This window comes from Pelodiscus sinensis, chromosome 2 (genome assembly GCF_052426305.1).
Source record: "Pelodiscus sinensis isolate ZL-2025 chromosome 2, ASM5242630v1, whole genome shotgun sequence".
In the NCBI taxonomy this organism is placed as follows: domain Eukaryota; kingdom Metazoa; phylum Chordata; order Testudines; family Trionychidae; genus Pelodiscus; species Pelodiscus sinensis.
In genome coordinates this window covers 92,927,560-92,942,524 of record NC_143053.1, presented here as the reverse complement: position 1 = coordinate 92,942,524, position 14,965 = coordinate 92,927,560, and positions in this window count along the sequence as shown.

Genomic DNA, 14,965 nt, shown 5'->3' with positions numbered 1-14,965 from the left:
CAAATATCCAGAAAAAACAAACCAGCTGCAGGCTTTTATATCAACTTGCTCATTTGACAATCATAAGAAAGAGTGAAATACTGTTATCCTGCTTACAGCTGCATCTGGCATGATGGATGTGTCCCCATTTCTATTTATTTAAAACTAGAAGATTTACCCAAAATTGTTCAGGTCCTTAACTCAATTAATTTTTTTTAAATAGATGTACATGCTTCATTTGAAACATCACTCTGGGGTGGGGCTAAGAATGAGGGATTCAGTATGCAGGCTGCCCTGGAGAGAGACGACTATCCTAGCCCTCTCTCACCACAGCGGTATGGGGTCAGGTGAGAAGCACCTCCCCATGGTCACTGTACCTCCCTGCCAGAGTGAAGAATGCAACAAATGGTTCACTTTCCCCTCACCTCGGCCGTGTCCAGACTCAGGGGTTTTTTCGGGAAAAGTAGCCTTTTCCCGAAAAAACTTCCCCTGCATCCAGACTCAAGCCGCGTTCTTTCGAAATTATTTCGAAAGAACGCGGCTTTTCTTTCGATGGCGGTAAACCTCGTTTCATGAGGAAGAACGCCTTCTTTCGAAAGTTCCTCTTTCAAAAGAAGGCGTTCTACAATGTAAAGAGGCCGTCTTCGAAAGAGAGCATCCAGACTCGCTGGGTGCTCTCTTTCGAAAAAGCGGATTTCTCTTTCGAAAGATCCGCCTGCAGTCTAGACGCGATCTTTCGAAAAAGGCTCTTTCGAAAGATGTTTTCGAAAGAGCCTCTTTCGAAAGAAGCCTGCAGTCTAGAAATAGCCCTCCTGATGAAGGGAAACAGCCAGCAATGAACATAAGAACATAAGAACGGCCGTACTGGGTCAGATCAAAGGTCCATCTAGCCCAGTATCCTGTCTACCGACAGTGGCCAGCACCAGGTGCCCCAGAGAGGGTGGACCGAAGACAACGATCAAGCGATTTGTCTCCTGACATCCCTCTCCAGCCTCTGACAGACAGAGGCCAAGGACACCATTTTATCGCCTGGCTAATAGCCTTTTATGAACCTAACCTCCATGAAATTATCTAGCTTCTCTTTAAACTCTATTATAGTCCTAGCCTTCACAGCCTCCTCTGGCAAGGAGTTCCACAGGTTGACTATACGCTGTGTGAAGAAGAACTTTCGCTTATTAGTTTTAAACCTGCTCCCCATTAATTTCATTTGATGTCCTCTAGTTCTTCTATTTAGGGAACTAATAAATAACTTTTCTTTATCGGCCCTCTCCACACCACTCATGATTTTATATACCTCTATCATATCCCCCCTCAGTCTCCTCTTTTCCAAACTGAAAAGTCCCAATCGCTTTAACCTCTCCTCATATGGGACCCAAATCCCTAATCATTTTAGTTGCCCTTTTCTGAACCCTTTCCAAGGCCAAAATATCTTTTTTGAGGTGAGGAGACCACATCTGTACACAGTATTCAAGATGTGGGCATACCATAGTTTTATACAGGGGCAGTAAGATATTCTGGATCTTATTTTCTATCCCTTTCCTAATAATTCCTAGCATCCTATTTGCCTTTTTGACCACCACTGCACACTGCGTGGAAGTTTTCAGAGAAGTGTCCACGATAACTCCAAGATCTCTTTCCTGATTTGTCATAGCCAAATTAGCCCCCATCATACTGTACGTATAATTGGGATTATTTTTCCCTATGTGCATTACTTTACACTTATCCACATTAAATTTCATTTGCCATTTTGTTGCCCAATCACTCAGTTTGGTGAGATCTTTTTGGAGTCCCTCACAGTCTGCTTCTGTCTTGGCTATCCTAAACAGTTTGGTATCATCTGCAAACTTTACTACCTCACTGCTTACCCCTTTCTCCAGATCATTTATGAATAAGTTGAAAAGAATCAGTCCCAGGACTGACCCTTGGGGTACACCACTAGTTACCCCTCTCCAATCTGAAAATGTACCATTTATTCCTACTCTTTGTTTTCTGTCTTTTAACCAGTTCTCAATCCAAGAAATGACCTTCCCTCTTATCCCATGGCCATGTAATTTACACAAGAGCCTTTGGTGAGGGACTTTGTCAAAGGCTTTCTGAAAATCTAAGTATACTATATCTACTGGATCCCCCTTGTCCACATGTTTGTTAACCCCTTCAAAGAACTCGAACAGATTAGTAAGACAGGATTTCCCTTTACAGAAACCATGTTGACTTTTGTCCAACAAATTATGTTCTTCTACATGCTTCACAATTTTATTCTTTACTATTGTTTCGACTAATTTGCCCGGTACTGAAGTTAGACTTACCGGTCTGTAATTGCCAGGATTGCATCTACAGCCCTTTTTAAATATTGGTGTCACGTTGGCTACCTTCCAGTCATTAGGTACGGAAGCCGATTTAAAGGATAGGTTACAAACCACAGATAATAGCTCAGCAATTTCCCATTTGAGTTCTTTTAGAACCCTTGGATGAATGCCATCCGGTCCTGGAGATTTGTTAACATTAAGTTTTTCTATTTGTTCCAAAACCTCCTCTAATGACACTTCAATCCAGGACAGTTCCTCAGATTCATCACCCACAAAGGACGGTGCAGATTCAGGAATCTCCCCAACGTCCTCAGCCGTGAAGACTTAAGCAAAGAAATCATTTAATTTCTCTGCAATGACTTTATCATCCTTGATTGCTCCTTTTATAGCTCGATTATCTAGGGGACCCACAGGTTTTTTAGCAGGCTCCCTGCTTCTAATGTACTTAAAAACATTTTGTTATTTCTTTTTGAGTTTTTGGCTAGCTGTTCCTCAAAATCTTTTTTTGATTTTCTTATTACATTTTTACACTTGATTTGACAGTGTTTATGTTCTTTTCTATTTATCTCACTGGGATTGGACTTCCACTTCTTAAAAGATACCTTTTTGTCCCTCACTGCTTCTTTTACATGGTGGTTAAGCCACGGTGACTCTTTTTTAGGCCTCTTGCTATGTTTTTTAATTTGGGGTATACATTTAATTTGGGGTATACATATATACGCCTCTATTATGGTGTCTTTAAAAAGTTTCCATGCAGCTTTCAGGGATTTGGCTCTAGCACTGTGACTTTTAATTTCTGTTTAACAAACCTCCTCATTTTTGTGTAATTCCCCTTTTTGAAACTAAATGCCAGGGTTCTGGACTGCTGAGGTATTCTTCCCACCACAGGAATGTTGAATGTTATTATATTATGGTCACTATTCCCAAGCGGTCCTGTAACGGTTATATCCTGGACCTGATCCTGTGCTCCACTCAGTACTAAATCGAGAATTGCCTCTCCCCTTGTGGGTTCCTGCACCAGCTGCTCCAAGAAGCAGTCATTTAAGCCAATGAGAAATTTTATCTCTGCTTCTCTTCCTGAGGTTACATGTATCCAGTCACATCAATGTTCCCGTATGAATTAGGAATGGTGGTGCTTCATCACCCTGACCCTCCCTAAAGGACACTTGGGGGTGGGAGGCTCAGGGCTGACTGATTCTGCTTGGTGATTCTGTTTTTTATTCTGTATGGTTTTCTCAGAAGCAATCCTATTACACGGACATCTCATACAACCAGACCATTATCTTGATTTAAGATGCGATAAGAAGACGCTGTATTCCAAATTTTAGGGTCCTATCTCTTACCATTTAGGAGGAGTTCTTGAATGGACAGACAGACAGAGAAGACAGACAAAACTCCCTGAAATATATAGTAGAAGTTAGGAAATGGTGATCTGCAGCAAAAAGAATCCTGACACATTTATCCATTTCAAACTCTTTCCATTTGATTCTGCTGAACATTGTGAAGCTTGTAGCTGCAGTCAATCAGTAATGTAAACAAAGTGGGCTGGAAGTTTTCAGTTTTCAGCATCTTTCTCTCTTTCTCAAACAACCAAATGTTATTATTGGAATGAGGTAGAAGAGTAATCGGCCATGCGGTGGGTGCGTCAAAACAAATTTCACCATGAATTTCTGACTGCTATTGATAAAAAATGTGCTCAAATAAACAAATAGAAGGCACAGAGAAGGGGAAAAAAGATAAGGGGTGTGGAACAGTTTCTGTGTGAGGAATAGTGAAAAAGACTGGGATCTTTTCATTTTGGAGAAGCTATAACTAAGAAGGATACGATAGAAGGATATAATATCTTGACTGGTTTGAAGAAAATAAATATGGAAATGTTACTTACTTCACATAATACAAGAACTATAGTAACCCAGTGAAATTAATAGGCAGCAAGTTTAACACAAGGAAAAGAAAGCACAGATTGGACCTCCCTTGTCTGGCACCATCAGGACCTGACCCTTCCCAAAGGAGGGACTTTGCCGGATCAGGAGAAGTCCCTGCCACTGGCCTCCCAGGATACTCCCTCTCCTTGCAGGTGGCTCTGCTCCTGTCCCACTGCCAGGGTACGTCTACACTACAGCGCTAGTTCGAACTAAGCTAATTCGAACTAACGCGTCTAGAACTAAAAACTAGTTCGAATTAGCGTTTTGCTAATTCGAACTAGCAAGTCCACATTGAGTGGACTCTGAACAGGGCTTAAGGATGGCCGGAAGCAGTGCCGACAGGGCATCAGAGGAGGACTTAGAGCGTGGAGATGCTGTCTCAGGCTAGCCAAGGGCTGCGCTTAAAGGGTCCCGACCTCCACCCCAGACACACAGTTCTAAGGGGTGCCCCGCTTGCAAAGAAGTTCTGGCTTGGAGTGCCCGGAGTACCCACACTGGGCACATCACACCACTTGGCCATCAGCCCGGCTGCACTTGCCGCAGGCTGCCATCTGGGGAGAGGGGGCAATTGGGGGGCTGCAGGAGAGCTTCCACCCCCAGAAGCCTGCAGAGCCAGCCCAGTCCTCCCCATCGGGGGCTCGTACCCCATTCCTCCCTCACCTCCTTCCACTTACCCTTCCCTAGCCCCCCTTCTTATTGATGTACAAAATAAAGATAAAGTTTCTTCCAACATTGACTCTGTCTTTAGTGAACAAAACTGGGGGAGAATGGGAAAAGGAGGTGGGAAGAGAAAGGCTGGGAGAAGAGAGGGCAACTAACATGATCAGGGGTTGGGAACAGGTCCCAGATGAAGAAAGGCTACAGAGACTGGGACTGTTCAGCTTAGAAAAGAGGAGACGGAGGGGGGACAGGATAGAGGTCTCTAAAAGCAGGGGTTGGGTGGAGAGGGTGCATTCAGAAAAGTTCTTCCTGAGTTCCCATAAAGAAGGACTAGAGGACACCAAAGGAAAGGAATGGGTAGCAGGCTTGAAACTAGTAAGAGAAAGTTCCTCTTGACAAAGCAAATAGTTAACCTGCGGAACTCCTTGCTGCAGGAGGCTGTGAAGGCTACAACTAGAACAGAGTTGAAAGGGAAGTGAGATCAAGTCATGGAGATTGGGTCCATGGAGTGGTCTTAGCCAGGGGGTAGGAGTGGTGTCCCTGCCCAAAGTTTGTGGAAGGCTGGAGAGGGATGGCACGAGACAAATGGCTTGGTCACTGTCTTCGGTCCATCCCCTCCAGGGTCCCTAGGGTTGGCCGCTGTCAGCAGACAGGCTACTGGGCTAGATGGACCTTTGGTCTGACCCAGGACGGCCATTGTAAGCTCAGGGCTCAGTGTCGGGGGTCTCAGTGGACCCCCTTGATTTTCATGCACACCTGCTCCTGGGTGGCCAGGCTGGCAGCTCTCCTGCCCTAGACGGCCACTTTCCTGTGCCTAGTGCGGAGATCGTGGACGAGGTCCACGATGTCCACACTAGCCCAGGAAGGTGCCCGCCTCTTGCGGTCCAGGGCAAGCTCCCGGGGGTCGCCAGCCTGGTCCCGGCAAGAGGGGGTGGGCTGGGGGGCATCGGGTGGGTGGCTCTGTGCCGTGCCAGGTGCAGGGTCTGCTAGCTGGGTGCTGGCAGGCTTGCACCTGGCACGGGCACCGTAGCCAGCCCGTGCCCCTTTAAGGGGTCTGGGGCCGGGAGGGGGGCATAGAGTTTCCCTGGTGTTGGCCAGAGTGGCCACCAGGGAAACCTGGGGAGGGCTAGCCTCCCACTAGTTTGAACTAAAGGGCTACACAGCCCTTAGTTCGAACTAGCTAGTTCGAACTAGGCGTTAGTCCTCGGAAAATTAGGTTTACCTAGTTCGAACTAAGCGCTCCGCTAGTTCGATTCAAATTCGAACTAACGGAGCGCTAGTGTAGCACCTATTAAAGTTAGTTCGAACTAACTTTGTAGTGTAGACATACCCCCACTGGGCTCCAGCCTGCATGGCTTGCAACTGGAACCTGGCCTGCGGGGGCTCCCTGGGGACTGAGCTCCACAGCTGTAGCAGCTCTGCTTCACCCCCGTCTGATCAGGAATCCCTGGGGATGGGGCTTGCCAGCTGCCCTGCTTCAGCTGCACTCCACCGGGAATCCCCGTGGACGGGGCTTGCCAGCTGCCCCGCTTTTGCCACTGGCTGACCCACTGCTGCCCCACCCAGCCGGGGCTCCCAGGGACAGGGATGACACTCCCGGGAGCTGGGACTCTCTGATCCAGCAACATCAGACCACGGATGTTGCCAGACCGGAGATTTCAGAAGTTCATCCTGAACTTCATGCAATGCATTCAGTTGAGGAATGTGTTGCTAAGGAATGCTGTGAAGGACAAAATTCTAACAGAGTTCAAAAATGAACTAGATAAATTCATGGAGTATAGATTTATCAAGTTTATTAGCTAAGATGGTCGGAGCTGTAACCCAACACTGTCAGTGCTCTTACCTCGGAGTGCACAAGGGAAGGATCAGTCAACTGCCTGTTCTCTTCATTCTTTCTGAAGCATCTGGCACTGGCCACTATCAGAAGCCAAAATATTTGCCTGGATGATCATCGATCTGATCCAGTATGGCCATTTTTATGTTCTAAATATATAGGGCCAAGTTCTTATTTCTGCTGAAAGGCTTCCCTTCTTACAATATAAAACCTAGATAACTAAGTCAGTTTTAATTTACATCTTAATTACTTTGGTGGGCATCCTTATTTTTGGAAGTGCAAAAATTACCTAGTATAATTTTTACCCTGTTATAATAATTACCTATTATAATTTAACTAAAGTTGATTTGTTTTTTTTAGCCATTCAAGTAAAATTGGAGCAGGATATACTTTTCTGCAAACCTAGAAACTCTTGAAAGTGGCCTGATATTTATAGCATACATTTAAAAATGCACTTTATTTGCTGTGCTCCTAAAATCTTTCTCTGAATAATTAACCCATAAACACCATTTGAAAACACAGATCCGTTTACAAAACTTTAAAGTGTACCCAAATCATGCTAAACCCCACCAAAATCACTAGGGACTTTTGAAAATCTTGTCCTTAATCCCTTTTAGATTGTATATCTTGCAAAATACAAACTAAAGTTTCAATGTCCAAATGTACCTGTGGAAAGAAAATGAAGCACCATTATGAACAACTTTATCGTACTTCACAGAAAATGTGTGGGTAAGAAATACTCTACACACAGGTTAAGAACATATGTGAAATCCCTATAGTATTTCTAATCTTTTAAGGGAAGACTAGTGTGACCTCACACAATATCATTCTAGCTGCCCTATCCAGTATTTCATTATTGACATACATATTTCAGTAGAGACTAATGGACTCGCCTAATATTGACCAAGTGAGATGATCTTCAGTATGCACAGATTTATAAACGTTGCTTTAATGTGTAATCAATTTCTTTTGTGATTCATATAAAAGATCCGTAAAGATGTAGCCCAGAATTTAATTTGTGTATTTTGATTTTTAGGTTCTTAAGTGGAAGTTTTTATGATTTATTATCTATGGGAACTAACTAGATTTCCTTTAACCTCTCCCCCTTCCCGGATCCTTTTTATCTTCTCTTGTTTCCATTCCTATTATAGATCCTATTTGGTTTGTTTTTCTTTTCATTTCCCTCCGTCTTTGTGCATATTGGGTGTTTGTTGTAGTTGTTGTTCTCTGGGATTTTTGTTTTTCTTTTGCCTCCTCTGTGATGCTTCCTCCTTATTCCACTTACAAAGGCAGAAAGCAGCATCTCATCACAGAATGTGGTCATTAATATATGATGAGAGAAGGTGCTGCTCCCTGAAATGCCAATGCTTTGAACTGGGTGGGTGGGAAAGAAAGAGGTAAGGTGGGAAGAGCAAGATTATGAAAGTAAACATTTAGGGAAGGTAGAATAGAACAAGGAATATCAGGAACATTAAATTTAGTTTTGGAGAGTAACTTGGATTCACCTTATTATAAGGTAGCCTCACCTGCACCACTCTTTCTAGAAAGTTTAAACCACCTCCCACCCCACCATGTTTCCTGGCATTTTACATTTCTACAGAAAACAATCATTTGCCTTCTGGCTTGATAGCTAGACAGAATTTTTGAACGTGTCACCATTGTGCATTAATCATCCACTGAACTTTAGATATTATTGTAGCTGGTGAAGAATTTCAGTCTGCGGGGTTTGTTGTCTAGAGCACACTAATTGGTCTATGTGCCAGCAAGATCTAACATGGTGAGCTTTAACGGCACTGTATACACAAACCAATTAATGTGCAATATGTTAGTGTTCTTTAGGAACCATACCCCTGTAAAGCTCATTAGCCAGTTATGTATGGAAAGGCCCTTGTATTCTCTGCACCTGCAGACCCTAGGGGACTTAAACTCACCACTGATGTAGCTCACAGATAGCACTCTTTGAAGACACTACACAGAATTGAAACTACATACCTTAGTCTTAATAAGATTTAACAGTTCCTGAACACCACTCTCTGTACATGTATAGCCTGATGTTCCAGGATACTGAGAACCTGCCACTACACTTGACTTCCATGGAAGCTGCTGTTTCACAGCACCTCTGAATGTAAAATGATTGCCTGTCAGTTTCATCCTATCAGAGGCAATAGTCAATAGTCCCCAAAGGACAGTGACATTATTTATGCCCCTTTCTCCTCCAAAGGAATAAAAAAAACATTAAAATTATGAAGCAATGCTTCAACTTGAATCTGGACAGAATCTGGACAGTACCTTCTTGCTCATAATCTTGCTACTTTATTTAGTCTTTCAAAAGTTTATTTCTTTACTAGTCTGAAACGGATATCACAACCAGGATTTTAAACAGAAATTGAGTTTGTGTGGGATCTCAATATTATTTGGTCAGATTGTACCATGAACCAAAAAATATTTTTAAAAGTCCAATTTCTGAGTTTCTTAACTGCTCATCCAAAACACCTGCTTCTCCATAGTGACTTCCTATTTTCTGCTTTCTAGCCATTAAATTGTCATCATTTAGAAATCCAGATAATTTTTCTCAAAAGCTCCTAAGTGACTTGGGATCCTAAAACCCTTTCAAAAAGTGCCTCCATCATTTTGCCCATGTATTTTACTCAAAGTTAACACATGCTGATATCTGAGGTATTGCTTATTGTAGTGAGGATATAATTAATAGACATTAGTGTGCAACCTGCAGCCAGAAGGCTTCATATGACCCACTGGGGTTCTATGTGTGACCCACAAGACATTTTGTTACCTCTGCCTATGTGCAGGGTTGCAGATTCTTCTGGTCTCTGTCTGCATAGTTTTTTTCCTACCAGTATTACTAAAATGAGATGCACATAAAGAAGGGACTCATGAAGTGACATGAATGTTGATTGCACACAACATAGTAATGCTTTCATTCCATGCAGAGGAAGTGAATGTCTCTCACAGTCAATCGACACAGCCTACATATTTTAGGTATGAAAGCACAGTTAGCAAAACTATCCTATTCTGGGAGACTGTCTTGCCTGCAAAAATCCTGCAACCCATTGAGATGAAGGAAATCCATTCATGTGGCCCACTCACTAGCCTAGGTTCCCTTCACTACTATAGGACCTTTAGAAAGGATCAACCCATTAGATGGAAAAATCTCTCACAAATTTATTATTAGTGTGTTTCCTGAAATGTTCCATTAGGAATGTTAACAATAGCCCTTCATATAGCTCATTAATGTGTTTCAGAAGGGTATCACTGGGCCCTCACATAGGAAGATGCAGTAACTGTGGGGAATCATTGACTTTTTACTATTCATCAGATTCATAAATTATTGTAGTGTGGCCAACAGCCACAGTGGACCCACAGGCAAGGTGGGGAAAGGGCTATACCCCCAGAAGTGACGGGGCCTCAGGTGGAAGGTGCAGAGCCAAGGATAGTCAGTCCTTTGTACCACTTGGAGAGTGGTGCTGGGCCCCTCCCTCCAGTTTTCAAAGCCACATGGAAAACTTGTCATAGCATTGTAGTGGCAATTTAAAGAAGCCTGGAAGCAGCTGGAGCTCCAGGCCCCTTTAAAACACTAGACCCTGGGGCAACAGCCTCTTTTGTCTCCTGCCTCCCATTGGTGGTCCTGAATTATAGAAAGAGTTAATAGCAAAACTCTTGTTAATTGAGTACTGCATTATGTCCAGAAGCAACTCTGAAGGGTAGGCAAATATTATTATTGTCCCTTTGTTATGTATGAAAAAGTGAAGTAACAGCAAACTGAAGTTACTTGTCTGGTCAAACTCATAATCATACTCAGGTTTCCTGCTGCCTAACCCTGCTTTAACCACTAGACAACATTTCCTTCTGAAATGGTATCAGTTAGTTTTAACTGTGTCTTTCTTAGCTGGATATTTTTTTTAAATAATAAAATCTTTTTTATATATATTTTTTCCCAAAATGCACACAGCTCAAAGAAATGGGATATGAAGTTATGGAAGGAGACAAGGGTCAGTCCTTGGATACTTGGTGAATGTAAAACATATGAAGTATAAAAGTGATCTTACTTTCTCTCACATTCATAGGGAAGAATAGTTTGCGATGTTTCCAAGTAGGCTACACTGGTCTACAATTTTTTAGAAGTCTGCTTCAGAGATAAAATGTGCTATTTATTATGTGTTTTGATGTGCTGAATTCAAATATGACAATTAAAACAACTGATTGGCTACTGTTGTTTCCAAGATATTTAAGTTTTTACATTTTACGTCTATGTATATTGTGTAGATAGTAGAGTTTTAATCAGAAATTGTAAACCTAGGTCTTTTCATGTTTTTATGGTTGCTTTACATGATAATATTTCACCTGTCCTGTTCATGTAACACTTTAAAAATCAACAAAGGGTTATATAAATAAAATTTATTATGAAACAAAAGGCAAAAAACTATTATGTACATAGTTTAGTCCTATTCAGTGTCTACTCGGCGTTTGCTTGTCTCTTGTATTAAATGGAGCATCTCTTGTCACTGTCCAGCAATGGTCTGCAAGCATTGATGGGCTCCATTTGCCCTGATAGCATTTCTCCATTGTTACAATGTCCTGGTGAAATCGCTCGCCATGCTCGTCGCTCACTGCTCCGCAGTTCGGTGGAAAAAAATCTAGATGAGAGTGCAAAAAATGTATCTTTAGTGATATGTTGCAACCACGGCTTTTGTATGCCTTGAGGAGATTTTCCACCAACAACCTGTAGTTGTCTGCCTTGTTATTTCTGAGAAAATTTATTGCCACTAACTGGAAGGCTTTCCATGCCGTCTTTTCCTTGCCACGCAGTGCATGGTCAAATGCATGATCTCGAAGAAGTTCACGAATCTGAGGACCAACAAAGACATCTTCCTTTATCTTAGTTTCACTTAACCTTGGAAATTTTCCACAGAAGTACTTGAAAGCTGCTTGTGTTTTGTCCATGGCTTTGACAAAGTTCTTCATCAGACCCAGCTTGATGTGTAAGGGTGGTAACAAAATCTTCCTTGATTCAACTAGTGGTGGATGCTGAACACTTTTCCTCCCAGGCTCCAATGACTGTCGGAGTGGCCAATCTATCTTGATGAAGTGGGAATCTCTTGCACAACTATCCCATTCGCAGAGAAAACAGCAGTTCTTTGTGTATACAGTCTGCAGACCAAGCAAGAGAGCAACAACCTTCAAATTGCCACAAAGCTGCCACTGATGTTGGTCATAGTTTATGCACCTCAAAAGTTGTTTCATGTTGTCATAGATTTCCTTCATATGGACTGCATGACCAACTGGAATTGATGGCAAAATGTTGCCATTATGCAGCAAAACAGCTTTAAGACTCCTCTTTGATGAATCAATGAACAGTCTCCACTCATCTGGATCGTGAACAATGTTGAGGGCTGCCATCACACCATCGATGTTGTTGCAGGCTACAAGATCACCTTCCATGAAGAAGAATGGGACAAGATCTTTTTGACGGTCACGGAACATGGAAACCCTAACATCACCTGCCAGGAGATTCCACTGCTGTAGTCTGGAGCCCAACAGCTCTGCCTCACTCTTGGGTAGTTCCAAATCCCTGACAAGGTTATTCAGTTCACCTTGTGTTATGAGGTGTGGTTCAGAGGAGGAGGACGGGAGAAAATGTGGGTCCTGAGACATTGATGGTTCAGGACCAGAAGTTTCATCCTCTTCCTCTTCCTCATCTGACTCAAGTGAGAATGATTCTGGTGCATCAGGAGCCGGCAGTCCTTCTCCGTGGAGAACTGGGCGTATAGCTGATGGAATGTTTGGATAATGCACAGTTCACTTTTTCTTCTTTGACACACCTTTCCCAACTGGAGGCACCATGCAGAAGTAACAATTGCTGGTATGATCTGTTGTCTCTCTCCAAATCACTGGCACTACAAAAGGCATAGATTTCCTTTTCCTGTTCAACCACTGGCAAAGATTTGTTGCACAAGTGTTGCAGCATATGTGTGGGGCCTACCTCTTGTCCTGATCTCCAATTTTGCAGCCAAAATAAAGATGATAGGCTTTCTTAACCATAGTGGTTATACTGTGCTTTTGTGATGCAAAGGTCACTTCACCACAAATAGCAAAAGTTATCTGCACTGTTCACACAAGTACGAGGCATCTCTGCTCACTTTGGCTAAACAGAAAGGTCTCCCTTTGCAAAATCAAACACTGACAAATAAGAGAGCATGACACTGTATGATTTCTAGAGCTGATATAGGGCAATTTGTTCAGCAGAGTGATGTAATCTTGTTATGATTGCATCATCCATGACTTCTAGGAATAACATGATGCAATTCATATAATGTATGACGCAATACCAGCTTCAGATTGCATCATTCATTGTTTTGCCTAAAAAGCAAGTACTGTCCAAACCCAGTCATAGATTTATTCATAGATCCAGTCAAAGATGAATTTTAGTCATTTCTGGTTTAAATTGAGATCCCTTCCCTTTATAACTCACGTATCCTCTGCCATTTGCAAGTCAAGGGTCATATATACTGACCCAATAGCATATCTTGAAAACTAGAACCAATCAATAATTTTAGCATCATTTTCATTCTCAGTGACCCAGAATTAGTAAAGTTTGACTACATTTATTTCAGAAGCATTTTGGCTGTAGAGCAGTGCTATTGATCAGTTATCTGATAGCTGAAGTATTCTTCCCTGAACACTCCAGCAGTGTTGTTATATGTGAAATGTTTTGCATTAGTTTGGAACTACCCACATTGGAAAAATAATTAATCTAGTTCAATAAAACATTGCAAAAGGTTTAATTTCCCTTTCCTGTCAGTGTGCCTAGTGACTTACATTGAATAGGTTGACCATTTACTTTTTACTAATGATCTACTTTCAACCTATTTAGAATTGTTTTAGTTGTTTCATTTTAATGAGTTCCAGTAACATGTGATATTTAATTACTTATTCTTCAGATCAGGCAGTCTAAATTTGCCTCTTTTATGTAATAGAGCTTGTGGGGGGAGACAGAAAATTAGGGCTAGAGCAGTAGGGGATTACTTGTAGCATTAATTTGTACATTTGTCCTTGCCCTCATTTAACAATGAAAACACACACTGTGCTGAACAGAACAGATACCTGACCCAGAAAACATATAGTCTAAAAGTAAAACTGAATAGAAATAGGATAAAAGAAGCCCAGACTGAAATTTGGCCCAGAGCATGGATATATGAGCTTGAACACATAGCTAGGTTTTTAATAGTTTATTGAAAGGAAGGATAAAGGTAACTCAATGGATATTGATGAGATTATTTAGAGTTGTATGGAGAAAAGTAATTTGTGGGGGATTTAGATATTTGAAAATTTGCTTTCATTTGAATGAACCCTAATATTTGGATTCACTGGGAAAAGGAATGGAGCCCTTTGCTGAGGACTAGTTGCACAGCTAGCTGCCCAAAAGTCATGGACCCTGGAAAGCACTAGGATCCCCTGCTCTGAAGCAGGATGTATGGCTGGCTGCTTCAAAGCTGTGGACTTTTGCAGCTCCAAGGTCCCCAGACTAGGGACAATATACATTGCTGAAGTTCCTAGAGATATGGACTCTGGAAACTCAGGGTATGTTTACACTACAAGGACATACTTCTTTTGAAAGTATCCGCTATGGCAAAACATAATGGAGGTGCTATTTCCCTCATTCCATGAGGGATAGGGGATGTCTCGAAATAGTGTGTTATTTTGAAATTTGGCACTGTGTAGGTATATCAAATTTTGAAATAGCCTATTTTGAAATAAACGAAATAAGATACGCAATTTGCATAGTGCAAATTGCGTATCTTATTTCAAGTTTAGGGTGCAGTGTAGACACACCCTCAGAGTCCTTAGGAGTTTGCAAGGCTGGATGCTGAGCATACAGTTGAATGAGCTGACAGGAAACCAGGAAGTTTTCAGTGGAAATCTGCCTGAGTTCTATGAGTATTTAGGCAAAATTGAACCATCTCCACAAAACATTCAGATTTCACAGAATCAGGAAATTCCAGTAATAAGGTATCTTGGGAAAAGAATGAGGAGAAGGAATGGTATGAAGAAGGAAAAGATATAGGTAAGTTAATATTAGTTTGCTCTGCAAGTTAGAAGCATATCTAAACTTACTTGTAAAAAGAGAAGGTGGCAGGCTTAGGACAGATAATAAATTGTCATAAGAAAGGGAAAATGGAGTGGAGTGGAATGAGAGAAAAAGGGGTCACATCACTAAGGAGGTGGAGTAACTGAGACAGAGATTG